The 25,751-nt window shown below is 40.5% G+C and overlaps 1 protein-coding gene and 1 pseudogene across 7 annotated transcripts in view; both read right to left on the reverse strand.

The window, feature by feature from the left end:
* The window catches only part of SEPTIN11 (septin 11), a 95,606-nt gene that overhangs the window by 69,292 nt on the left and 563 nt on the right, over window positions 1–25,751 (reverse strand). The window lies entirely within an intron of this gene.
* On the reverse strand, window positions 15,848–24,846 carry LOC140597307 (mitochondrial import receptor subunit TOM5 homolog; annotated as a pseudogene).

The raw sequence follows: 25,751 nt of genomic DNA on the forward strand, positions 1-25,751 counted from the left end.
GGCAGAGGGAAAAGCAGGCTCCCTGTAGGGAGCCTGATGCAAGACTAGATCCCAGGACCCCGGGATCATAAGCTGAGCCAAAGGCAGACTGTTAATCACTGAGCCACACAAGTGCCCTAGGAGAGTTACTTTAAAGGAGTAGTTATCAAAGTATGGTCAGAGGTTTGCTGAGGCCTCTCCAGGAACCTATTAGGTGTATGTAAGTTCTTCCTTTTCTAACTATGTGTGAGGCTAGATCTTTGTGTACTTCAACCAAAACAATATAGACCATTAGATTAAATGAAAAGCAGATCTGAAGACCCAGCTGTCTTTTATTAAGTCAGACATTATTTTTTTATTTTTTATTATTATTTTTTATTTTTTAATTAAGTCAGACATTAAAAAGAGCTGCAAAAAGGTAAAACAATGCATCTTATTAATTTTTTTCTTTGAAAAATGTGATTACATTTCATAAAACCACAGAATGTGATTGTTATTTTTAATAAGTAAACATTGTTAAAACTAAAAAAAATAATAATAAATTGATGTAACAAAAATCCCTTGGGAAGAATGGCTATGGGACATACTTTCTTTTGTAAAGTATACCAACTACCCAAAATGTCCCAAACTGACATTGTCCCAGTAAGTACTTTGGTATGGCAGAGAGAGCTTCCAAATGGTGTTCTGTGCTGTCTCTAAGTCACTGGTTACTCTTAATTCTGCAGGCTAGAGAGAGCGGCATACACAGGCAGAGCCAATGGTAACCCAACCTATGTTACATAAGACTTTTACAAGGGCTCACATTTTTTACAAATGGTGGCTGACTATAAATGTCTAAGTGCACTAAGGACCTAACTAAGTTAAACTCAATTCATAGCATCTGCAACCCAGCTCTGAAACTGTTGAGATATTTTGCATCATAAATCAATAGGTGACCAGCATCCTAAACATGACATAAGAGACTGGAAGGGGATTTAGGTTTTCTCCATTGGGGAACTAGAAACCACCAAAGAATCTGCTGACAAACTACCTATCTAGAATGCCTCAGTTCTACTGTCCTTGGATTTGTAGTATAAGCAAAAGTCAGGGAATTTGGCTCCAGTTCTGAGTCTATGGGCTAAAGCAGGTCACTTACTCTCCCGGGTCTTGGCTTCCTTCTCTGTAAAATGAAAGAGCTGGATGAGATTATTCCTTTTAAAATCCTTCCTGCTCAAACACTCTGTGAAAGCCTGAGCAACAAAAACCTGAAGTGGTGCTCATTTTGTCTCCACAGCATCTAGGACAGTGTGTGGCAGAATGTTAGTGATCAACATGGGTTACTGAGCTGTAAACAGTTGACAAGCACCACAGCTAAGGGCTAATTTTAAAAAGGAAGAGGAAGTAGGGAGCGTCAACATGTGACATCCAGGATGTTTTAATACAGACTTTACCTACTGGGTAGAAGGTGTAACCACCACCAATATTAAAGGAGAGAGAACCCAATTCTTAAGGCTTAAATGGGCAGACTACATCTGAGTGATCAAAAGAACATGGCCATGGTGAAAACAGAGACCCAAAGCCAGAAGTAGTATTCCTGGGGCTCAAATAAACCCTCCTTCTCTAGAAACCTCAAGAAATGCCTTTATCTACAAGAGGAGGTAAAAGTGCTATCAATTCACCCAAACTAGCAGAGATAAGAATACAAAGATGTCCATGAAGTGTACTGGAACAGTGCAAGGACCCCACTCCAGAAGTAGTGGCTTATTGCTTTAAACCTATAAAACTTGCTAACATTCATACAGTTGTTTATATCTTGGACACTACTTTACTTGCATTAAAGTATTATGCATCCTCAAAGCCTGTAAGAAAGATACTATTATCTGCATTTCACAGATGTGGAAATTAAGTCACAGAGATATAAAGAAACTTGCCCAAAGTCTCAGAGCCAAAGTAAGTAATGAAGCCAGAATTTTTAAACATGCTTTATCACTATTTAATTATTTCAGTGATTTACTTCAGCATTTCTTCCATATAAACAAATTTTGGTTTCTGCCCTGTTTGCTTGATACATGTCACATTTCCACTGAAGTGGGAAGGTTAGGTTTAGGATAGTCTGACAAAATACATGCCAAGTTGGGGAGTTAACTGTTGATAGAGAAGTCCTGGGAAGATAGCCATGCTCTAAGCACCAGTAAGGGGGCTGTTTCCCACATGCATGCTCTGTGTGGCTGCCTCACACACATGTATGCATCTCATAAAGCCACAGCAACAAAGTCCATCCAATCCCCTTGCACCACAGCAATATGGAGGCTTGCCTGTGACCTGAGTGAAGGGTACAGAAAGCCAGGCCACAGCTTAGAAGGAGACTGGCCCATTCCTCACTTGGGCAGAAGGTAGCAAAGCCAGGGTAGAAAAGTGGGACTTTGATTTGTTTTTAAAGGTTTCAAATAGGGATCCCTGGGTGGCTCAGCGGTTTAGCACCTGCCTTTGGCCCAGGGCCTGATCCTGGGGTCCCAGGATCGAGTCCTGCATCGGGCTCCCTGCATGGAGCCTGTTTCTCGCTCTGCCTGTGTCTCTGCCTCTATCTCTCTCTCTCTCTCTCTCTCTCTCTCTGTGTGTGTGTCTCTCATGAATAAATAAATAAAATCTTTTTTTTTAAGATTTTATTTATTTATTCATGATAGTCACAGAGAGAGAGAGGCAGAGACACAGGCAGAGGGAGAAGCAGGCCCCATGCAGGGAGCCCGACGTGGGATTTGATTCCGGGTCTCCAGGATCGCGCCCTGGGCCAAAGGCAGGCGCTAAACCGCTGCGCCACCCAGGGATCCCCAAATAAATAAAATCTTAAAAAAATAAAAATAAAAATAAAGGTTTCAAATAGTGGGATGCCTAGATGTCTCAGTTAAATGCCCAAGTCATTCATTCATTCATTGGAAAGAGAGAGACCACAAGTCAGGGGAGAGACAGCAGGGGAGGGAGAGGCAGGCTCCTTGCTGAGCAGGGGATCCCACTTGGGGCTCAATCCCAGGACCCTGGGATCATGACCTGAGTGGACACTTAACTGGCTAAGCCACCCAAGTAGGCACCCGACTCTTGATCTCAGCTCAGGCCTTGATCTCAGGGTCATGAGTTCAAGCCCTGACCTGGGCTCCATGCTGGGTGTGGAGCCTACTTAAAAAATAATAAAATGAAAAATAAAGACTTCAAGTAGTGAAGTCCTACAAAAACTTCTCCAAGTAAGAGCAACTAATGCAAGGGCAGGACAACAGATCTTGAGAGAACTTAATTTTCAAGTAGAACAGGCACAATCATCAACTTCAAGGACTCATCATATAGTATCTTCCCAAAACCTTTTTTAGTTTTAAAAAATGCATAACAATCACATTTGGAAGGCTTGGAGTTCAGAAAGATTTGAATTTAAATCTTGATACCATTTTACTTACTAGCTGTGTGACATTGGGCAAGTTATTTAACCTTCTAGAGCCTGTTTTTCTTCTGTAAAGTAGCATACATATAAGTTTGACTAAATGAGATAATGCACATAAAGTGCTTAGGCACAGTGCCTGAAGACAGTGTCCAATATTAGTATTATTACTAAGAGAACTTTAATCTATAAACCTGCAAATAACCCACTTGAAAGGAGTGTTAAAAGGGGATTTCTCCACTCCCCCCCACCCCCGCCAAAAACAACCATTTAACTTAAAGACCCCATCACTAACCCAAGCTCCTCTGCTTGTTCCTCCATCTAGCTCTAGTTCACTGTGTACTCAACTGCTAATTACAAGTTAGGTATTAATTATCCCATAAAAGTTTCTTCAAGTCCCAGAGCACTGAATGTCCGCATCTCCAAAAAAGGCTGGATTCTTGAGCTCTGTTATTTTTCGTGTCCTGGGTTCTTCTCTTTCTGTCTCCTCTTTGAGTTGTTTCTAATTTATTATTTCAGGACATCTCACACTGGATGAATGGACTCTGTTTCTTAACAGTTGCTACATTCTTGTCCCCTCTAACCACTGAGCAAAAGACAAAAACAGTTGTTAACCATAATTAAATGAACTTCAGTGAAGAGTGAACTAGATTTCTAAAACAAGACCCAAAATACATGGGATCCCTGGGTGGCGCAGCGGTTTAGCGCCTGCCTTTGGCCCAGGGCGCAATTCTGGAGACCTGGGATCAAATCCCACGTTGGGCTCCCGGTGCATGGAGCCTGCTTCTCTCTCTGCCTGTGTCTCTGCCTCTCTCTCTCTCTCTGTGTGTGTGTGTGTGTGACTATCATAAATTAAAAAAAAAAAAAAAATCTTAAGACCCAAAATACAAACCAAAAAGAAGATGGCACACTTAAAACTTCTGTACAAAACACCAAAAACAAAAGTAAAGACACATGGCAGACTGGGAGAAAATTATTTGCACATATAAAAGGATGAATGTCAACAAGATAGACAGAAATAGCTCAGCTAGGGGTTGGAAATGAAGGGAGAGCAAGGATGTGAATAGGTTATTGATAGTAAAATAAGTACAAACGGCTAATGACTACATTAAAAGATGTCCAACCACACCATCATCATGGTAGCGAGATATCATAACTACCTAAAGTTTGCTGTATCTTGCAGAGCCACTGACCATCTTAAGAATTGTGACTTCAGAAAAGTAATTTACATCCCTATATTTTAAAAGTCCTATTTTTTAAAGATCATGTAAAGCTGGACAGAAAAGAGGCACTGAAACAACTTGGCATTTCATACCCACACTCTCACTGGCTTATTCCAATATTCTTTTAAGATGCGAACTGTTATCACTGGATAAGATGCGCACTGTTATCATTGAATAGCCCCAATGTCACATCCCTGTCAAGGTGATTTCTTTTCCCCACTCTCCCAAGCAAATACTATACTGTTCTAAAAAGGTCATAAAAGTCTTGGTATAGTCACAACTGTTGTGCTACCTGCAGACAAGTTTCAATGATCATAATTAAGGAATATTTAGCTAAAGTAACTAACTTCAATATTCTGTTCTAGAACAATGCATAAAGTGACTTAAGTTTTAAGAATAATTTGTGTTACCTTTCACCAACACACACCTCAGGCAGGAATGCATGAAGTCTCTGGTGCCGTTTTTAGATTTAATCTTTAAATATCAATATCTTCAGTGACAGGCTTGAAAAAAAGTATCTCTGAAATCAATATAAAACACAAAGCAAAAACAAAAAACAAAACAAAACAAAAAAAACATAGGGATCCCTGGGTGGCGCAGCGGTTTGGCGCCTGCCTTTGGCCCAGGGCGCGATCCTGGAGACCCGGGATCGAATCCCACATCGGGCTCCCAGTGCATGGAGCCTGCTTCTCCCTCTGCCTGTGTCTCTGCCTCTCTCTCTCTCTCTCTCTGTGACTATAATACATAAATAATAAATAAAAATTTAAAAAAAAAAAACATAAAGCAGCATGGAACAGTGTTCTAACCAGTGGCTGCAAGTCAATCCAGAGTAAAAAATTGCAGCTCTGCAACTTTTGGGCTGAATGACTTGAGGCAGGTTATTTCTAAGTCTCTTTTTCTTTAATTGTAAAATAGGGATACTATCTATATTACAGGCTTGCTATAGTTTCAACTGATATAATAGAAAGCCCCTGGTATAGTCTTGCCCATTTTAAGCAATTTTCATAATAGACAATATTTAAAATGTTTTTCTCTACCAATTTAATGTTAATTTTGCTAACTACTGAGTATGTTTATGTGAGATCTACATATCATACATAAACTTCTAAAAATATTCTAAATATTTATTCTTGCCCTGAATGCTGTACCCTCACTTCCACAGGATACCTACGAAAAACCACTTCTCATGCTATAATTTATAGTATTTTCACCAAGCATGTTCGGAGTTCTCTGAAAGATTTTAAGTAATGAAAATACTGAAAGCAGCACATTAATTTCCACACATAGGGGTTGTTGCCACACATAATTTCAATAATTAGGAAAAATAAGCCCAGGGAAGGTGCTGAATACAGCATCAAAGAGAACTACAACGTGAACTACCTTTACCATTTCCTGAGGCTGCCTCACCTGGTCACTCTACAATTTTCTGATGAAAAGGAGCAAATAATCTTATGCTCTGTCAACTCCAGTTCTTATGGTCTGAACAACCTCAGGCTGAGAAAGCTTGGACTGAGACAAGAAACAGATGAAATGAAAATTAAATCTTCAGCCCCACTACATTTGTGTTCATCTCTCAGCCCTCCAAAGCTCCCTCTGTAAACCATCAAATAATGCTAAGAATTCCTGGGGAAATTTAGCAGATCATTAAATTCTTTGTTCTGTAATCTCCTTCTAGGATGTTATGCCAATTATTTTTACCGATAAAGTCCTCTACATATGCAGAAACTTGGGCCAGCACAGTTATTTTTTATACATTTATTGAGGAACTCCTTTTGCCAGGCACCGTTCTTTGCTGGATGTACAATACAAAAATGAATAAGGCATGAGCACTATTATAGTTCTACAAGGTACTGCTTATTCTAAGAGCCTAAGATAAATGGGAATTCAAGAAGATAGTTCTCCTAACTATGCCCAGGGGTGGCGGGAAGCAAAGAGGCCTGTAAAAACTTGAGGATGAGTAGCTGCAGAAGGTGGGAAGAGGCCAGGAGAAAGGCACTGACATGAGGTGCAAAGGTAGAATGTGAAAGAAGGGGATGTATGGTGCCTACTGAGGATTATGGAAAGAAAGGCATCAAATCATGAAGAGACATACATGCCATCCTGGGGAATGTGAGTCTTCATCCTGAACAGAGAAGTAGGGAAAGGCATTTTTGCCAAAATAAATTAAGAGAGGAGAAAACAGATTCAGCCTGTCTCATACTTTTTTCCTTTGGAAAACCTTTTATCTCAATAAAAAGGCCCTTGAGTTCTACAGTTTAGTTCTACAGTTCTTTAAGAACTGGAGTAAAGCATTCAAATTTTAAAGTAATAGTCAAAAGGAGTTTAAAATGTCAAAAGTGAATTTCTAACTAACCCCCCCTCGTTCAAAGTAGTACAGAAAAATCACATTTCCAACTTGCTGTTTGTGATGACTCTTTAGTTGTTATTTATTCAACTGTGGTGCACTAAAATCTCTACAAATCAGGAATTTTGTAGTTTGGCTTTCTCCAATTGACTGGATTTATTTATTTTTTTTTTTTAAAGATTTTATTTATCTATTCATAGAGATGCAGAGAGAGAGAGACAGAGAGAGAGAGGCAGAGACACAGGCAGAGGGAGAAGCAGGCTCCACGCAGGGAGCCCGACGTGGGATTCGATCCAGGGTCTCCAGATCACGCCCCGGGCTGCAGGCGGCATTAAACCGCTGCGCCACCGGGGCTGCCCCCTAATTGACTGGATTTAGAGTGGATTTCTGTTTTCTAATTTCTTAAGAAAAATGAGCATGCATATATTTAGTATTAATTTCCATGATGCCTAAAATCAAAAGATTTATTTTATTTGGTCAGGGGTCTCAAATATGATTCAGAGGTCATAACATCCTTCAAATAAATTTTCCCCTATCATAGTTAAGCGCAAATGCTTCTTATTTTATACTTAATTTTCGGAATCTCCAAAATGCTAAAATGATACTTCTTTTACAGAAGTTGTTTTGACAAAGCCAACATTCAGTGGATTCAATTCAGAAAACTGGAAGGTGTAAAGTTTACGACATTTATTTCTGTGGGCTCATTTGCTCCTTCTCACCCCTCACCCAAAACACTATTAGGGTTCAATTACAATAACAGGGCAATGTTTTCAAGAGTCACAGATCCTCAATTCAGGGTTTAATATTAATATAACTGCGTATCAAACTATTGTGCTGTTGACCAAGACTGAGAATGAAAATCATGCCCATTCCAACTTGCTTCCGTTGGCCTGAAAAATCAGAAACAAATACAGCATCTGACTTTAGCGCGGTCATCTTTTCTTCAAGGCAAGGAAGGCTTTTTCAAGCCAAACATAGCCAGTGGAAGGAAGACTGCTCCATGTATGCACATGGAGCTTTCAATTCCACATGTTTTAGTAAAAAGATGCTCTAGCATAACAATGTTTGAGCAGGATAAATTGAGAAGGCCTGAATGGTCAATGATCACATAAATGCCAACAATGAAAGAAGCTAAAGAAGCTTCTCAGTACTCAAAGAAGCTACCTCAGTACTCATAACCCTTTTGCTCAAGCTACGATCTTAAATCATATGAAACTAACATTTTTGTACTTTAGAAATAGCTGAAATCATCTATTTCACGTGGTTCAATGAAACTCTACAGAAGGATAATAAATTGCTACATTTTCCTGTCAAATAACTGGTTTTTTCCTTTCTAAAAAATAATATGGAAGAGTAGGCTTTTGGAAAGAAGCATATCAAAACTCATAAAACAGCAACAGGGGGAGCCTGGGTGACTCAGTCAGTTAAGCATCTGTCTCCAGTCATGATTGTGGGGTCCTGGGATTGAGCCCCAAGTCGAGCTCCCTACTCAGGCTCCCTGGTCACACAGAACCTGCTTCTTCCTCTCTCCCTGCTCATGCTGTCTCTCACTATCTCTCGCTCTCAAATAAATAAATAAAATCTTAAAAAAAAAAAAAAAAAAGTAACAGAAATTTTATCAATAAAAAACAAAGACAAGCTAAATCAAGCTCCAGGAAGATCTTTTCTAAATATTCAGTTTACTAAACATCTTTTTTTTTTTTTTTAAGATTTGTATTTATTTATTCATGAAAGACAGACAGACAGATAGACAGACAGACACAGGCAGAGGTGGAAGCAGGCTCCCTCCAGGAAGCTTGATGTGGGACCCAATTCCAAGACCCTGGGATCACACCCTGAGCCAAAGGCAGATGCTCAACCACTGAGCCACTGAGGTTCTCGGACTTCTTTGTTTTTCTGAGAGACTCTCCAATTCCTGGCAGATACATTTCCCTATAGGCAGGAAGAAGAGAGCGAAGGAAGGGAGAGGGCTGGGCAGGGAAGAGTTAATGGGAACTTTCAGCCTCAGCTGAAACTTAGGCTTCAGTTTCCTCATCTTAAAGGAAGGCCCTGGATTAGATGACCTCTGAAGTCCCTCCTGGCTCTAGCACTAACAATTTATTGGGATTTGGTCACGGACTGTATTCTACCTATCTCCACTGGTATTTTACATCATCCTACTGTCAAACTCATAAATAATTTCACAGCCTGTAAGGAACAGTCATTAACTGTCATTGGACCTAAACCAAAAAGAAAAACAAAAAAAACCACTATATATAGCACATGATTTTGCAGAGGACATTGGCACTGGACACCATACACTCAGGAGTGCCTTCTGCTCTCTCTGCTGTGGGCCTTCAATACTCACACAAGGTCCTGCTTCTCCCAATCAGATCTCCTACAGTGCAAACCTGTTTGGAGATATCCTGTTAAGGAAACAAATTTCAAGTTTTGATACCCCCCTCCAACAATCTAGACACTGTCATTTCAGAGTTCAAGTAATGGCTTCACTTCTGTTTTTAAAAACAAGCACATTTTCTACAAAAAGCACTTTATTTATTCAAATGTTAAAGCATTTAAAAAGACATACCAAAAAAAAAAAAAAAGAGTTAATGGTTTCTTTATTCAAATACAAGAAAAATAAACAAATTACTTTCAGTGGAAATCAGATTACAAGTTGGCAGTTATAGCCCACGAACATGTTTATGTGGCCCACACAGTATTTTAAAAATATTTCACTTTACTGCCAACATTTTTAGGTGGGGAAATTTCACCTCAAACTCTAAATGTCCATTCCATGTTCTCCTGAAAAACTGAAAACTCTGGTTCTGCTGAGGTCCTCATTTGCCAGGCAGAGATAAGGGGCACATGCTTGCCCAATTACAATGGTTGAACCAAAGAATCTGAGAGTTATCTTTTTGGTATTATTTTTTTCCCCTCCAATAAATGAGCCAAATAATGAAGCTCACTCTGGTCAAAGATGGTTTATGTTACCATCTTTGGTATTTTACTTTACTATTTTACCATGCCATAACTAAAGCAATCCAGAACCAAATAGGCCACTGAAAGCTGTGAAAAGCCATTCATTAACTATTTTAAAGAGAATACATAAGATAAGCTTCTATTTCTTATTAATGTGATGGCTACATCAAGTTCTGCATTTTTCTAACTGTAATAAAGTGTGATCATGAATTGAGGCCTAGATTACATGAATTTACTTTCTTTTTCAAGACGTGTTATTGCTGAGTTTAAATTTGAAGTTTTTCAAAATCTATAAACTTAATAAAAAAAAACCTGCTACTCATACTAATATTTCACCCTCTTTGCTGAAAATAGGTCCTGTATTTTCCTAATCAGGTGACAGTTCTGTTATAAGCCTTAACAGGTTGTCTTTACCCTTCATGAAGAGGACAATGCATGTGATTTAACAGAAAGTTTTCCTAAATCTTGTTCGTAGCCCTAATGTGGATTCAAATATTTGTCATGTGGAGATAAGAAAGCTCATTTCACAGGAGTATTATTTGCAAAAAATGGCACAAACCTTGAGTTGTAGTAACGTTAACATGCAGGGTATTAACCAACTATTCACTATCTCTAGGAACCATGCAAAAAAAGTAAGTTGGACTAAGCTGCAATGTAGATGATAAGATGAGACATTGCTCTTCCCTCCTTCCCAGGAATGTGGTTAACAAAAGCCCAAGGAACACAAAGGGCAGATTCTATTGGAGACTTGACCATGGAAGAGGAATGGCATCCTATTGCAACAGTAGGCTTGCAGTTGTTCAGAACGTTGCTGAAATTCTTAATAGCTCTTATTCTGAAGCATATCATCTTTTTCCATCAATAAAACAGCTGAGCCAAGGCCTGGGAGTATTTCTGATGACACAAGAACCTTTTACCATCACAAATTCATTCCCCTTAAACCCTGAAATCCTAAGTAGAGTTCCAAATTTAGAATATACATATACTGCAGTCTATCATAAGGAAGAATATCATTATTAGCTCCTAAATCAACTACAAAAGAATAACAATTCTTGCTTTATGTTATGAACTAAAAATGCACTTTTAAATATCATCAATACAAGCATTATTTCCTTCAATGTGTCTACATGACCAAAATGTGCTTGCTACACGGTAACTTTCTTTCATAAACAAAGCACAGAAAGTAAGCAGACATTTTCCACAATAATGTACACAAGTAACAGGCATAAATTCTCAAAAGAAAACATTTTATGTTACTTACAAAAACATTTCTCTCCAACAAGAATATCTATAATACCTCAAATAGACTTAGGAAGAACATGTCTGCTCTAAAAGAGGCCCTAAAAGTCTGCCATTTTAAAAAGTAGGCAGGAGAGACTTCGTGCTGCAGATTTTAACTCAGCCAATTAGCTGATCTGGCAAGTGTGGTATGACAGTGCTGGACCACTAAAAGGGAGCTCAGAGCAAGCTACTGGGATTAGGCATTCTGAAGAGACTGGGCTAAAACAAAAAATGACCCTCAGCTTGCTTTCCACTGTTAAAGATCCTATGACTCTACCAGCACTGCTGGCATTAAATAAAGCTCAATGATAAATACTGCATATGAACGTTTCAGTGTTTAGGGACACCTGGGTGACTCACTGGTTGAGTGGCTGCTTTTGGCTCAGGGCATGATCCCAGAGTCCAGGAATCAAGTCCCACATTGGGCTCCCCACCAGGAGCCTGCTTCTCCCTCTGCCTTTATTTCTGCCTCTCTGTGTCTCTCGTGAATAAATAAATAAAACCTTAGAAAAGTAATATCCATGAACTCAAAAGTTCAATAAAAGCATATGTAACCAAGCTTGGTACAGTAACTGTCCCATCTATGGGCTCATGCTTAGCATTTCATGATGATGATGATGATGATGATGATGGGGATGACGTATCTTAAAGATATAGAATATTTTTCATCTATATACTCATTACCGATCTCTGTCAAACCGTAACTTTTATCATCCATACACTTGAAGGCTTTTTTTCTTTTTAAATCACAAATCCACTTCAGGGAGATCTCTGAATACCTCTTCCTGATGCCATGCTCCTCCTAACCCCCAGGTTGTCAGCTTAGTTCTTTAAAGATTTTTTATTTATTTATTAGAGACAGAGAGACAGAGAGAGAGAGAGAAACAGAAAAAGGCAGAGGGAGAAGCAGGCTCCATGCAGGGAGCCCGACGTGGGTCTCAATCCCGGGTCTCCAGGTTCAGGCCCTGGGCGGAACGCGGCACTAAACCCCTAAACCACCGGGGCTGCCCATCAGCTTAGCTCTTAAAATGAGATCAGATAGTACCTGGGATTTACTTCAAAATAAATTTGGGGGTTGAGGGGCACCTGGCTGGCTCAGTTGGAAGAGCATGCAACTCCTGATCTCAGGGTTATAAATTCAAGCCCCATGTTGGGTGCAGAGATTACTAAAAATACATAAATAAATAAACAAACAGGGTGGTTGGCTGACTCAGTTGGTAGAGCATGCAACTCTTGATGTTAGGGTTGTAAGTTCAAGCTCCAAGTTGGGTTTAGAGATTACTTAAAAAACAAAATCTTGAAAAACAAACAAACAAACAAAACAATTTGGGGGATTTGGAGTAGGGAGAGAAGAGGTCAGAGAGAAAGGGAAAGAGATGACCTAAGATTGGCCTACGTGATGGGATAGAAGGGTTCATTATACCTTCTCTTTTTGTATAATGTTTGGAATTTTTCTTTTTTTTTTCTTTTTGGAATTTTTCTTAATAAAAGTTTTCTAAAAAACGAAAAAGAATTATCAGATTATAAATACTTTTAGACCATACTCTTAAAGCTCACTATTCAACATGGTAGCCACTAGCTACATGTAGCTATTTAAACTCAAACACAAATTAATTATAATTAAGCAAGACAAAAAAATCAAATTCTATACTTGCACAAGTCCCATTTCAAGTGTTTAATAGCTATATATAGCCGGTGGCTACCATATTGGACACTGAAGTAATAGAACATTTCCATGATCTCAGAGAGTTCTGACAGCATTATTCTGCAGGTTGCAGTGATATTTCCATTTGGAAAGAAGGTTGTATAATCAATAGAAGACTTGACCTTAAGATCATTATTGTTTATCTGGGAAAGTGTGAGTCATGATTCATCAAAGAGGAGCTGAAGGGGTTGATTAGTATCTAATCAAACTATGAGAAAATTGTGAAGATCAGTGTTTACCCACTGAATCTAATCCCCAGGAAAAATGTATGGAATTGTACAACTTCAGTTAGGACATCACTGCAGTGGGTGCAATGAGTTCGGTGGCAAAGAGAATGGACAAATTAGCAACAACATTCCAAATGTGTGTATTTTTTTATTAAAGATTTTATTGATTTATTTAAGAGCAAGAGAGAGCACAAACCAGGCAGAGGGAGAGGGAGAAGCAGGCTCTCCGCTGAGCAGGGAGCCAGATAGGAGACTTAATGCTAGGGCCTTGGGATCATGACCTGAGCTAAAGGCAGACGTTTAACGGACTGAGCCACCCAGGTGCCCTCAAATGTATATTTAAAGAAAAGAAAAGGAAGGAAGGAAAGAAGGAAGGGAAGAAATCTGAAAAATAATTCCAGCTTTAGTTTGAGAAATGGAAAAATCACACATTTCGGTATTGAGTTTAAGTTTTCTCCTCCTACTCCCTTTATTTTGGAATTAAAAAAAAAAAAAAAAAGACTGGAAAAGGCTTTGCAAACAAAGAGGTATGTAATAAACAATCACATTATACCAACAGGTGGAAGTACAGTCCTATATTACACACCCCTACAAAAAGTCAAACCAAACTTCAGAGTGAGAGCAAAGGTAACAAATTTTGGGAAAACTGAACAATGAATCTGTTTGGCCTGTAGTGTTTCCAAGCATGTCTCCTACATTATCAGAAATGCTTCTGGCGGGGGAGCCCAGGTGGCTCAGGGGTTTAGCGCCACCTTCAGCCCAGGGCCTGATCCTGGAGTCCCAGGATCGAGTCCCACATCAGGCTCCTTGCATGGAACCTGCTTCTCCCTCTGCCTGTGTCTCTGCCTCTCTCTCTCTTTGTCTCTGTCTCTCATGAATAAATAAAATCTCTAGAAAAAAAAAAAAGAAAAAAAGAAAGAAATGCTTCTGGGATAGGCTCAAAGTGAAGAGATGATTTGAACAACTCGGATGAGCTGAAGAATTCTCAGGCAGATACTTAAAAGTTTACCTGGGTCCTTTAATTGCTCAACATTATTACCTCACTAAAAGTTGCTTCAAAAATTTTTACCTCATTTTTTCCAATCAATGCAGTGTAAGCCACAAAATTTCTCTTTTTCAAAAATAGTTTTAAGCCTTGGCCCAAGTTTACAATTCATATATCAAAAACATATTTCCCCTATATACTCTGTACCTAGTTTCTAGATTATAAGATATGTAATTGACTTGAAATGGGTAAAGAAGTTACCGAACAAAGTACACAACAAAGTAGGCGCTATACACTCAGAGACAAGCACTTCTATCCTGAGACAGTGTGGGTTCCACTCCAAGGAAGCGGAAATGAAAATCATAGAAAAGATTAGATGATGTATCCAGTTTTTCTCTTTTCTGAACCTAGCTTCTGACAACAGTCTGAAGTCTTCCCTCCGATAAATAAGACTCTGATTAAAGAAAGATCAGTTTGTTCTCAGCATATATTTTTTTAAGTCCAGAGTAATTTGGTATGTTACAAAGTGACACTCACATTCCCTCATTTACATAAGGTAAAAGAGCCTTGAACCAGGAAACAAGGTGTTTTCATCAAAATGCAGGGTTCTCCGACAAGGGCTCGCATACATGCAGCTCTTTGAGGAAGTGATCCAAAAGAGGAGTTGGGACTGAGGAGGATAGAACAGAGAGAGGCACAGCCATCCTAAATGTATATACATGGAGCTAATCACCCGTGAGGACTGGGGCTGGGGACCATATTGGACCCTCTGAGGAGCCATATATATTGGGCCTGTCAGTTGTCCAAGTTAGTTACAAAAGGGAGAAGTATTTGTCCACCAGCTTCCATCCTCCATCAGGCAAGTGTTGGCCCATGGGATGGAAATGCCCTTGGACATCCAGATGTGCACACAGGTCAAAATAACTAGACAGAGCCCAGGTGGCTACAGCAGAGAAACAGAAAGCTACGAGGTCTACACGTGCCTAAAATTCACATAGCAACAGTTTGAATCAAAAGGTGAACTGAGGGGACGCCTGGGGGGCTCAGCGGTTGGGTGTCTGCCTTCAGCTCAGAGCATGATCCCAGAGTCCCGGGATGGAGTCCCACATCAGGTTCCCTGCATGGAGCCTGCTTCTCCCTCTGCCTGTGTTTCTGCCTCTCTCTCTGTGTCTCTCATGAATAAATAAAATCTTAAAAAAAAGGTGGACTGAGATGAAGTGGACTGGCACAACTCTTCCCCAAAGGATTAGTTTTCACTCAGCCACATGTTTATTAATGAGGAGTGTACCTCACAGTCTCTTCCCTTATATCTGGTAATACAGGCTAAGAATTCATGAATATAGTTGAGGCTAGCAGAACAAATGCTTGTGGAAATGAGATTTTTTTTTAATATTCCCTACTACACTTGATCATTCTTATTTAAATAGGAACTTAAAGTGGCGGTGGTGCAGAGACTCCAGAACACTATTAGGGCGATAGATGGGTGCTGCAGGGAATCACTGCCGCAGGAATTCAGAAAAAGAAAAATAACCAAAAACGGACTGGCGAGTTGAGGCTTCAAGGGGGAGGGTCTATTGGATCTGTGCCTCCAAAGTATGCTCTGATTAGAAAAAGGGAACACTGCGTTTCAGGTGGGTGAGAGACGGGACAAATGCTCACTCCCTGCTGGGGTGGAGTGGATTGGCAGTTCTGCTTGGAACTCAGTCTTTGGTATAAAGACACTATTATTTCCATATTAATTTCTTTTTTATTGAGGATGAATGTTTCATGTATCACTGCAAGCACTTTGTGGATCTTAACTTATTTAATCTTATAAATCTTTGAGGAAGGTACTATTATTGTCTTACAGCTGATGAATGTGAGGTGCACAAGGTAACTAACTTGCAAAGGTGGTTAAATGGCAGAGCTGATACCCTAGAACCCAAGCAGTCTGGCTCCAGAGCCTATGTTCTTAACCAAAATGGGATATAGTACTACTGCCTCTCAGTGAGAGAAAACAACAAGGAAAAGAAAGGTGCCATCTGATGCATCTGCATTTAGGGGCAGATGGGCCGGGAAAGGACAGATTTGGAAGCATCCCAAGAGAAATAATTCTGTCAAGCAGCTGGAAGTCCTAATGGCCTCAAAACCATTTCCCAAAACAATCCCAGAGCTGGGGCCACCAGAGAAAAACACAGAGGTCTTTCAGAAGGTCACCACCCATCCCTTACTTAGTGAGGATGCTACTGGAAGCTCACTGTGAGTGAACAATAGGAATAATCACATCCTCTGCCTTCAATTCATCCTGGCTGCTTAACACATACACTTATCATTCTACTATGTCCAACTGGAATCAGAGTAAGGGACAAAGGGAGTGAGAAAAATCATATGGATTGGGAACAATTTAAAAAATAATAATAAAGACCCTTGCCTCTATAGTAGATACCCTACTAGTACGGTTTGGTGAAGTCTTATTATTTAAAATGTTTCCTGCTCTCTCTAGAAGAGGATTTACTTCCCCATCCCATGGCCCTCAAGCCTGGTCAAGTGACTGGCACAGCCACTCTTTGCAGAAGGATTATCCACCTCATCTTGTTGAAGTTAGGAATGACCAATTTACTTTGGCCAATTAAGTTTGTACCAAAGTGATCCATCTAAGAACTTGATGCTTCAGGGTTCAGTATCTTTTTCCTCTGCCACCAAACTAGCAAAGTCCAGACCTACCTGGGTCCTGGAGTCATCACAGCATGGAGATCTCAAAGGATGGAACAAAGACTATGGGTAAGAAACAAACCTTTGCTGTGTAAGCTACCAAAATATGGGACCAATGTGTTACCTAAGCAAAACCTAGTCTAAAAGACACAAATGGTAGGTCTGTATATATGGTATATAAGGTATAAGACCTTAGCTCTAAAACCTAGGCCTCCCAGTAATTGGCCGTACCACATTAGTCAGCTCCCTTTTCCTCAGTTTTCTTGTCTATGTCACTTCTTGGGAATTTTAAGTATAAAGTGAGATGAATATCTTGACAGTTTAAATAGAAATTTAAAAATCAAGATACCAAGAAGGCTTTCAGTGCACAAAGGTTTTTGGTTTTTTAAACTGAATTATAGTTGATTTACAATGCTATATTAGTTTCAGGTGCACAACATAGTGATTCAACGACTCCATACATTAAGCTATGCTTACCAAAAGCATAATTACCATCCGTCACCACCCAACACCATTACAATATTATTAGCCATATTCCCTGTTTCAAGTTTCATCCCTGTGACCTATCCACTCTGTAACTGGAAATTTGCCCCTTTACATCTCCTTCACCTATTTTGTCCATCCCCCATCACTGCCCCTCTGGCAACCACATTTGTTCTCTGTATTTATGACTGTTTAGTTTTTTGTTTATTTGTCTTTTTTAGATTCCATATAAGTAAAATCATACGGTGTCTTATTTCACTCAGCATAATACCTTCTAGGTCCATCCTTGTTGTCAAAAATAGTAAGATCTCATTTTTTATGGCTGAATAATACTCCATTGTACATATATATGCCACATTCTTTATCCATTTATCAATGGATACCTAGGTTGCTTCCATATCTTGACTACTGCAAATAATGCTGCAATAAACATAAGGGTGCATGTATCTTTTTGAATTACTGTATTTATTTTCTTTGGGTAAATATCCAGTAATGAAACTACTTGATCATACAGTATTTTTAATTTTTTGAGGAACTTCCATACTGTTTTCCACAATGATCACACCAATTTACATTCCTACCAACAGTGCATGAAAGTTCCTTTTTCTCTACATCCTTGACAAAACTTGTTATTTCTTATCTTGATACTAGCCATTTTGAAAGATGTAAAGTAATACCTCACTGTGATTTTGATTTGCATTTCCCTATGATTAGTGATGTTGTGCATATTTTTATGTGTCTGTTACCTATCTACATGTCTTCTTTCAAAAACATCTTTTCAGGTCCTCTGCCCATTTTTGAACTGAGTCTTTTTTTTTTTTTTTTGGTGTGGAGTTGTGTAAGTTCTTTATATAATTTGGATATTAACCCCTTATTGGCTATTTCATTTGCAATAGGTTGCCATTCAGTAGGTTACCTTTTAGTCTTGTTGATGGTCTCCTTTACTGCGTAAAAGATTTTTATTTTGGTGTAGTCCCAATAGTTCACTTTTGCTTTTATTTCCTTTGCCTCAAGAGCCATATCTAGAAAACTGCTGCTAGGGTCAATGTACAAAAGATGTTTTCCTTAAAGAGTTTAACGGTTTCAGGTCTCTCATTCAAGTCCTTAATCCATTTTGAATTTATTTTTGTGTATTGTATAAGAAAGTGATCCAATTTCATTCTTTTGCATATAGCTGTGGTTTTCCCAATACCATTTATTGAGAAGACTGCTTTTTCCCCATTGTATATTCTGGTCTCCTTTGTCGTAGATTAATTGGCCATATAAATGTGGGTTTACTTCTGGTTCTTGATCCTGTTCCATTAACCTGTGCTTATTTTTGTGTCAGTACCATAACATTTTAATTACCACATCTTCACAGTATATCTTGAAATGTGAGATTGTGATACTCCCAGCTTTGTTCTTTCTCAAGACTGTCCTGGCTATTTGGGGGTATTTTGTGATTCCATATGACTTTTAGGATGATTTATTCTAGTTCTGTGAAAAACACTATTGGTATTTTGATAGGGATTGCATTGAATCTATAGATTGTTTTGGGTAGCGTGGATGTTTTGACAATATTAATTCTTCCAACCCATAAGCATGGTATATCTTTCCTTTTGTGTCGTCTTCAATTTCTTTCATCTTTTAAAAATTAAAAAAAATCAAGATGCTGAGCAGACTTTCTATGCACAGAGGGTTTGAGCTAAGCCTTTTTCTTTCAACAGCAGGTCTGAATAAACGTAATGGGCACACTTAATGAGACTCACAAAATTTATATTGACATCAAAACAATACACAAAGGGATGAAGAGAATGAAAAAGGTGTTAGGTCTTGGCTTTTAACAGACTTTTTTCCTACTTTCACAGAATCCAAAGGATTTTTAATTTTCTTTATGGAGAACACTGACTGACACTTGCAGTCCAAGGTAGGAGTCCTGCCATATTCCTACCCTTTAGGACTCAGTTGCTTCAATGTTTTAGAAAACAAGAATCTGTAGTTCTACATCAATGAAGGCCTCAATAAAGACGACTATGCTAGAGATGTCACTGGAGCCCTCCTCCTCTTTGTGTGCTTCCTCAGTCTTCACTTACTTCCTCTATTCTTAAGGGCGCAATTTGGTCATAAAAGGAATTAGTTATCCTTTCTCATCTTCCCTCTATTCTACTGAATCCTGAAGAATTCATACTCTACATACTTTCAAAATCTTCCACCAATCAATTCCAAAAATCTGGAGTTATCCTTAGTTGGGGAACAGGAGTGGATAGGATATAAAATATTTTAAATTTAAAACTGTGTAGAGAGGCACCTGGGTGGCTCAGTTGGTTAAGTGCCTGCCTTTGGCTCAGGTCATGATCCTGGGGTCCTGCTTCTCCCTCTTCCTCTGCCTGCTGCTTCCCCTGCTTGTGCACTCTCTGTGTGAAACAAATAAATAAACAAAATCTTAAAAAAAAAAACTGCATAGAAAATATGCACTTTTTATTTTATAAATTTATTTTTTATTGGTGTTCAATTTGCCAACAAATAGAATAACACCCAGTGCTCATCCCATCAAGTGCCCACCTCAGTGCCCGTCACCCAGTCAAGAATACACTGCATGATGTGGTCTCCCCCCACCTGCTAGAGTCACATCTGTCCACTTTCCCTACTCAACCCTGAGTGCTGATGTCATAGCTGGATTTCCTATCCAGAGCTTTGCAAACACTATCGCCTTGGCTTAGCACACTTTTCCACCTCACCTTCCTTACTCATCCTTTCACTTCCTCACTCCTCCTACTGCTTCCTCATCCTTCAGAGAAATCTAAAGAGAGCATCAGAGATCAGTATTTGGCATCTCAAATACTCAACATCATAACTTCAATATCTGCTAAGAGAAAAGGATGGAAAAAATATCTGATGAAGCAGATAGATTAGGAAGCTAACCATAATTACTGATGTGTTTAGGTTGCTGAGGGTTGTTTTGTTTTTCAATTTCTAAGCTATCTGTACTATTGTGATTCTACTTCTATAAGAATAAATTATGAGGAAAATCATAAATTCATCCCAAAGTAATGTTACTTAATTATCAAAACAGGTATACTTTATTGGGTTTTGCAGACATAATTCCTTTGTAATTAATACGTGCTAGAAAATGGAGTTTGACATTACTTACAATTATAATCAACATTCCCAGAGGCTGAACATCACAGACATATGGGTGTACTATCACTACAAAATGTCTTTACTTCACAAGTAGTTTTAAATTTTAGCTAAGAAGGTCAGTTACCAGAGCCAAATTTGTTCTGAACAAGTAGAATTTTTACATCCATTCAATCAAAGAATCCCCTACATCTTTCTGGGCCCATTCATTTGCAGATAGTAGAAATTGTAACTGGGTTCTTCATATCATGCATTCACAAGTGATGCCCTTCTTTATATCCTAATTTCTTTAGGATAAAAGGTGTGACTCACAGCAGGGCCACATAAACAAGAAAGTTCATATGGTGGAGATCACATCCTCATACACCTTTCCTTCCATCTCCTTAGGGTCCAGCTTCTGCGCAAGGCCCTTAATTGGGAACATCTCAGCTTTGCTTCTCCAGCCTCCAGCTCCCACACTCTGCTCTTCTCTTCTCTTCTCAGAGGCTTATATTTTATGTTATGTATATTTTTATAACAATTTTTAAAATAAAAAAAAAGAAAGAAAAAAAAGGAGGGAGGTATGACCAAAGCTGCTTCTTGTTGGGTACCAAAGATAATCTTTTTGGAGCATGAAGCCTTTCCAGCCTCTTCACCTCAGCCTGCCCCCTCCATCAACACATCACCATCCCATACAGTCACGGTTCAACAGGTGGAGAGAATGGATCCACCAGGTAAACTTCCTGAACCCTTTGACTGGAGTAAGGCACTCACACTCACTGACATAGATCCTAAAAAAAAGATGGTTCTAATGCCTGGATTCCAGTCATATGAAAGAAGAGACTCTGGATTTCTATCTCGGACCAGGCCTGCAATGATGCAAATTTGATTTATCACCCAGCAAATTCTTTTTAGAAGCCTGTCTCTAGCACCTTGGCCCCAGTATTGTTTTTAAGTTTTACAGTGGTTGCATTGATGGGCTGCCAGCAGGCCTGAGTGGGTCAGGGGTGTTACTGTTTAGTTCGAAGGGAGTTTTCTGTCAATCTGGATTTTAAAAACAGCAACAACAACAAAGGGGGTATCAATTATATTGTAAAGTAGGTCTCCTTGGGGGAACAGAGTAGAAGCTTTAGATCTTCTGGGTCTTTGTCTAAATAATGGTTCTGCTTCACTGACCCCAGTTGAGACAGGTCTAACTAGCACTATCAAAGAGTTTTCAATAAATCATAAAATCCAACAATTGCCCCTATACACCCCACCCCCAATCAAGTTTAAGGTCCTATAAAGAGAAACTAGTGGCACAGAAAGCTCTGATTGTAGCCTGCCCCACAGGGAGTCTAAACCCAAAGATCATTATCAGCTGTGGCATCATCAGTGGACATACACACTAGATCTTCTGGCAATCAATCAAAGTAGGACATCCAAATCATTCATTCCTTTGTCTAGACACAGGGTAGCCCCTTTAAAAGCACCGAGCATCTGTTTCCTCTATTATATGAGTGTCCAAAAAGACAGTGTCTACTGGGCACACAGTTTGGTTTCTAAGTTGCAGCTTATACGAGATGAGTTATGCTTACCTATGCAAATCTCTCGTAATCGATGAAAATACACTAACAATCTATGAGCTCTTATATCAAGATGGTGGGATATGGGTAGTTTTGTTCTTTTAATCAGTTCTGTGGGTCTGTTTTTCACTGTGATGTAAACACATCATTTTAAAAGATTAAAAAAACCCTACAGCTTTCAAAAGATTTAAGGAAAGATCACCTCAAACACTTCCTTCGTTGCTTAATAATTGCTTTTAGAGTCTCAATATGTATCATTTTTACCACTGAATAAAGAGCTTTAGTTTTTAAAAACCTCCCCCCAGGGAGGTCTGGGTGGCTCAGAGGTTGAGCACCTGCCTTTGGCTCAGGGCTTGATCCCGCAGTCCCGAGATGGAGTCCCACATCGGGCTCCCTGCATGGAGCCCATTTCTATTTCTCCCTCTGCCTACATCTCTGCCTCTCTCTGTGTGCCTCTCATGAGTAAAAAAAAAAAAAAAAACTTTTTTAAAAAATAAAAAAATAAAAAATAAAAACCTCCCCCCACGACAGCACCTTTATCCTTTAGATAGCCACCCCCAGGACCTTTCTCAGCTCCATTAATTTTTCTCCAGGTACAAAAGAACCAGAGCCCCTCCACATGGAAGGCTACAACCTCAAGATGTAATTGGCAAACTTACAACAGGAGAAAATAACATTTCATTGTCAGTCCCCAGCCTCTTCCTGGTGAAAACAGACCATATCTTCATGAACTTCTCTAATGATTCCCAAGCAAGATCTTTATCTGCATTATAATTGTTGACTCAGCAAGAGGCATGTAATTCCCTTTCTTCCTAAATGGCTTACATACTCCACTGAAGTTCATCACTTTTATACACATGGACACTAAATCTCTCAGAAAATAAAAGCTCCAGGTGAAAAAAGAAAATTTCTGTCTTGTCCACTGCTATAATCTTGGCTCCTAGAACAGTACCTGGCATATAGGAGGTACTCAATTAATGGTTTTAAATGAGTGAATGCATGAACTTGGTTTTCCATTTCTTTTGGCTCAACAGAAAAAAGAACAATTAAACATGTCTCTTGAAGGAACTCTCCACCACCAGAAAAGTTTAAACACATACCTTCTTACGGATAAAGTAGGAAATACTTCTGCATTGGGAAGAAGGCTGAACTGAATAACCTCTAAAAGTTCCTTTCACCTCGTAGACTCTGTAACTTGAACATCACACCTTAAGAGAGTGGATCAGCTACAGAAAGCCTCATTCCCAGGTACAGTAAATTACCATGCTCTGTTTAAAATAAAGATAATAGCTGTCCTGGGATTTGGATGCAAAAATACTAACTCATCCAAAATGTGGACACATCCCTAGGGGAGAACACTCTTGCTAATCATTAGTTATATTCTGGGAACAGCAGATATACTTCAGGATCTTCTCTGACCAAGACCATCCACGAGAAAATGGAGAATCTAGGGGTCGAGATTAGAACAGAAATAAACAGTACCACACTAACCTGAAGCCTTTATGTTTTCCAGCCGACAAATCTGCTTTAGAAACATCTGAATTCAGCCTTAAGGTTTAAACGTTTGTAAGTGAATGTAACCACTTCATAAGACAGAAAATATTCCATCTGACATATAAGGAATTTTCTGCAGTAAAATCTCGTATTTACCTAGGATATCTCACTAAGATGTTCAAGTTAAGAATGCCTAAAGTTAAGAGCAAATTATTCTAACTGAACTTTCTTTCAATCTGGATGGGAGAGGCAGTTTGTAGGGAAAGGAGTCTGTTCATGTTTTCCTAAACACCTTTTTTACCAAAAAAAAAAAAAAGTCTAATTCTAAAGGAGTAACTAGGGAAACTCCATTCATACATAAATCAACTTCGGAATGATTCTTTTCTCTCAATATACCCTTCCATTTGTTCAAATCATAGAACAGATAAAGGCACAGGAGGGGTAGAGAATTCTAGGATGGAGAATGTAGTTAGTGTTGATCCCTTGGAGCTGGGTTTGGAGAAATATTCTGCATTCACCAGGGTTGTTTTGAAGACATGACTAAAAGCACCACACTTAAAACAAGAACTGAATGAACAAAGTGAAACAATTCAACAATTCCTTGGAACTATATGAAAAGACTTTTCAACTCTGTAGTCAACTCTTGATGACCCATTCCACAACGCAGTCCAAAAAAAGTCTTGTTTTTAAACTGTAATTTAATCTTAATTCCAACAGGGAATGTGCGGAGACAGCAGTTACCTCCTCTGTACACATACACTTTTTAAAATCTCCTCTATTATTTGAATAAGAGAGGTCTTACACAAGAATTCTGTGGGATTAAGCTCACATCTGGTTAGCAGACCTGGTGTTGGATATGATTGTGGCCACACAACTAAATCTTAAATCCACATACTGTTCGCATTTAACTGACGTATATGAACTAATTCATAGAAAATGTGCAACAAATTATTTCTTCCACATCCCCCAAGCCTCAAGAATGCACCAGCAATAGGTGTTACTGAACACTTCCCTCGCCCCAAATTTGCATTCCTAGATGCTCTCCAATTATCTAAAGTAGATGGTTGTTAGTTATTGGAATCTGTGCCCTGGAAATAAGTATAGCGTAGGGACAGGGGAGAGGGGTGGGAGTAATTTACTCAGATAAACTTGACCTTGCTGGACCTCAACTTCCTCACCAGCAAAATGCACCGTGTAATTCCCTCGGTAACAACAATCCCTGACCACTAATTACCAAGAAGACAACCGTGTGCAAGAGGAGACCTGGGCTCTTTACCGTATATCATTAAATATTAGAGTCTAAAACCCCTATAGGACCCACCGTTACACTTCAATAGGACCGACCACAGCACACTGTGACTGTGGGGAACGTGTGTGGAAACACCTCGGCAGCGGGGCCAGCAGCCTGCGTGAGAACACGCAGAGGGTCCCCACGAACCCCCTGGGCGGGGAGGGGCGGGGAGGGGCGGGGGGGGCGGGGGGGGGCGGGGGGGGGCGGGGGGGGGCGGCTGGGCTGCCAGGGGCGCCGGGTCCTGGAGTGGACCCGTAGGAAGAACTGGGCGTCGGGGCACAGCCGCGCACTCCTGGGGCTTCAGAGCTCCCAGGATCTCCGACTTCCGTGCGTGACCGTAAGACCCCTCAAGCCACCGCCTGCAGCTACACAGCTGTGGGCGGGAGGGGAGAAAAGGAAAAGGGGTGGGGGAGAGGGGAGCCTCGCTCGAGGCGCCCCAATACCAGCGGTGAGAAGGTGGACCCTGAACACCGACAAAGAAACGGGGTAGGAGGCGGCCTCCGCGCGTCCCACCCGACTCGGCTCGCAATCGAGGACGCCCCCGCCCCTCCCGCGCCCTCCGCTCGGGGATGCCGAGCGCCGGCCCCGCCGGCCCCGCCGCGCCCTCCGCGCCCTCCGCGCCCCCCGCGCCCCAGCAGGCGCGACCCCTCCGGCCGGCGGGCTCGGGGCGGGGGCGTCCCTCTTCCGTCCTTCCCGCGCTCCGCGCTCCCCGCGCTCCCGCCCTCCCTTCCTCTTCCTCGCGTCCCCGCCTCCTCGGCTCGCCGCCCCGGTCTCCCCCCACGCCGGGGGCCCCGTGGAAACTTGGTGTGTGTCGGGCTTTCGTCCCCTTCCCGGGCAGGGCCGGGCGCGCCGGGGGTGTCCGGGGTCTCCCGCCAGGGGAGCCGCCAGCGCAGCCGCGTGGCCGCGCCCCGGAGACCGAGGACAGCGCGCAGTCGGCGCCGTGTCGGCCGGCTCGGGAGGGGGCTGTGCGCGGCGCGGGCAGGCGGGAGCGGCTTTAAAGGGAAAGAGCCGGGGTCGTCTCCC

This window comes from Vulpes vulpes, unplaced genomic scaffold (genome assembly GCF_048418805.1).
Source record: "Vulpes vulpes isolate BD-2025 unplaced genomic scaffold, VulVul3 u000000899, whole genome shotgun sequence".
Taxonomy (NCBI): Eukaryota; Metazoa; Chordata; class Mammalia; order Carnivora; family Canidae; genus Vulpes; species Vulpes vulpes.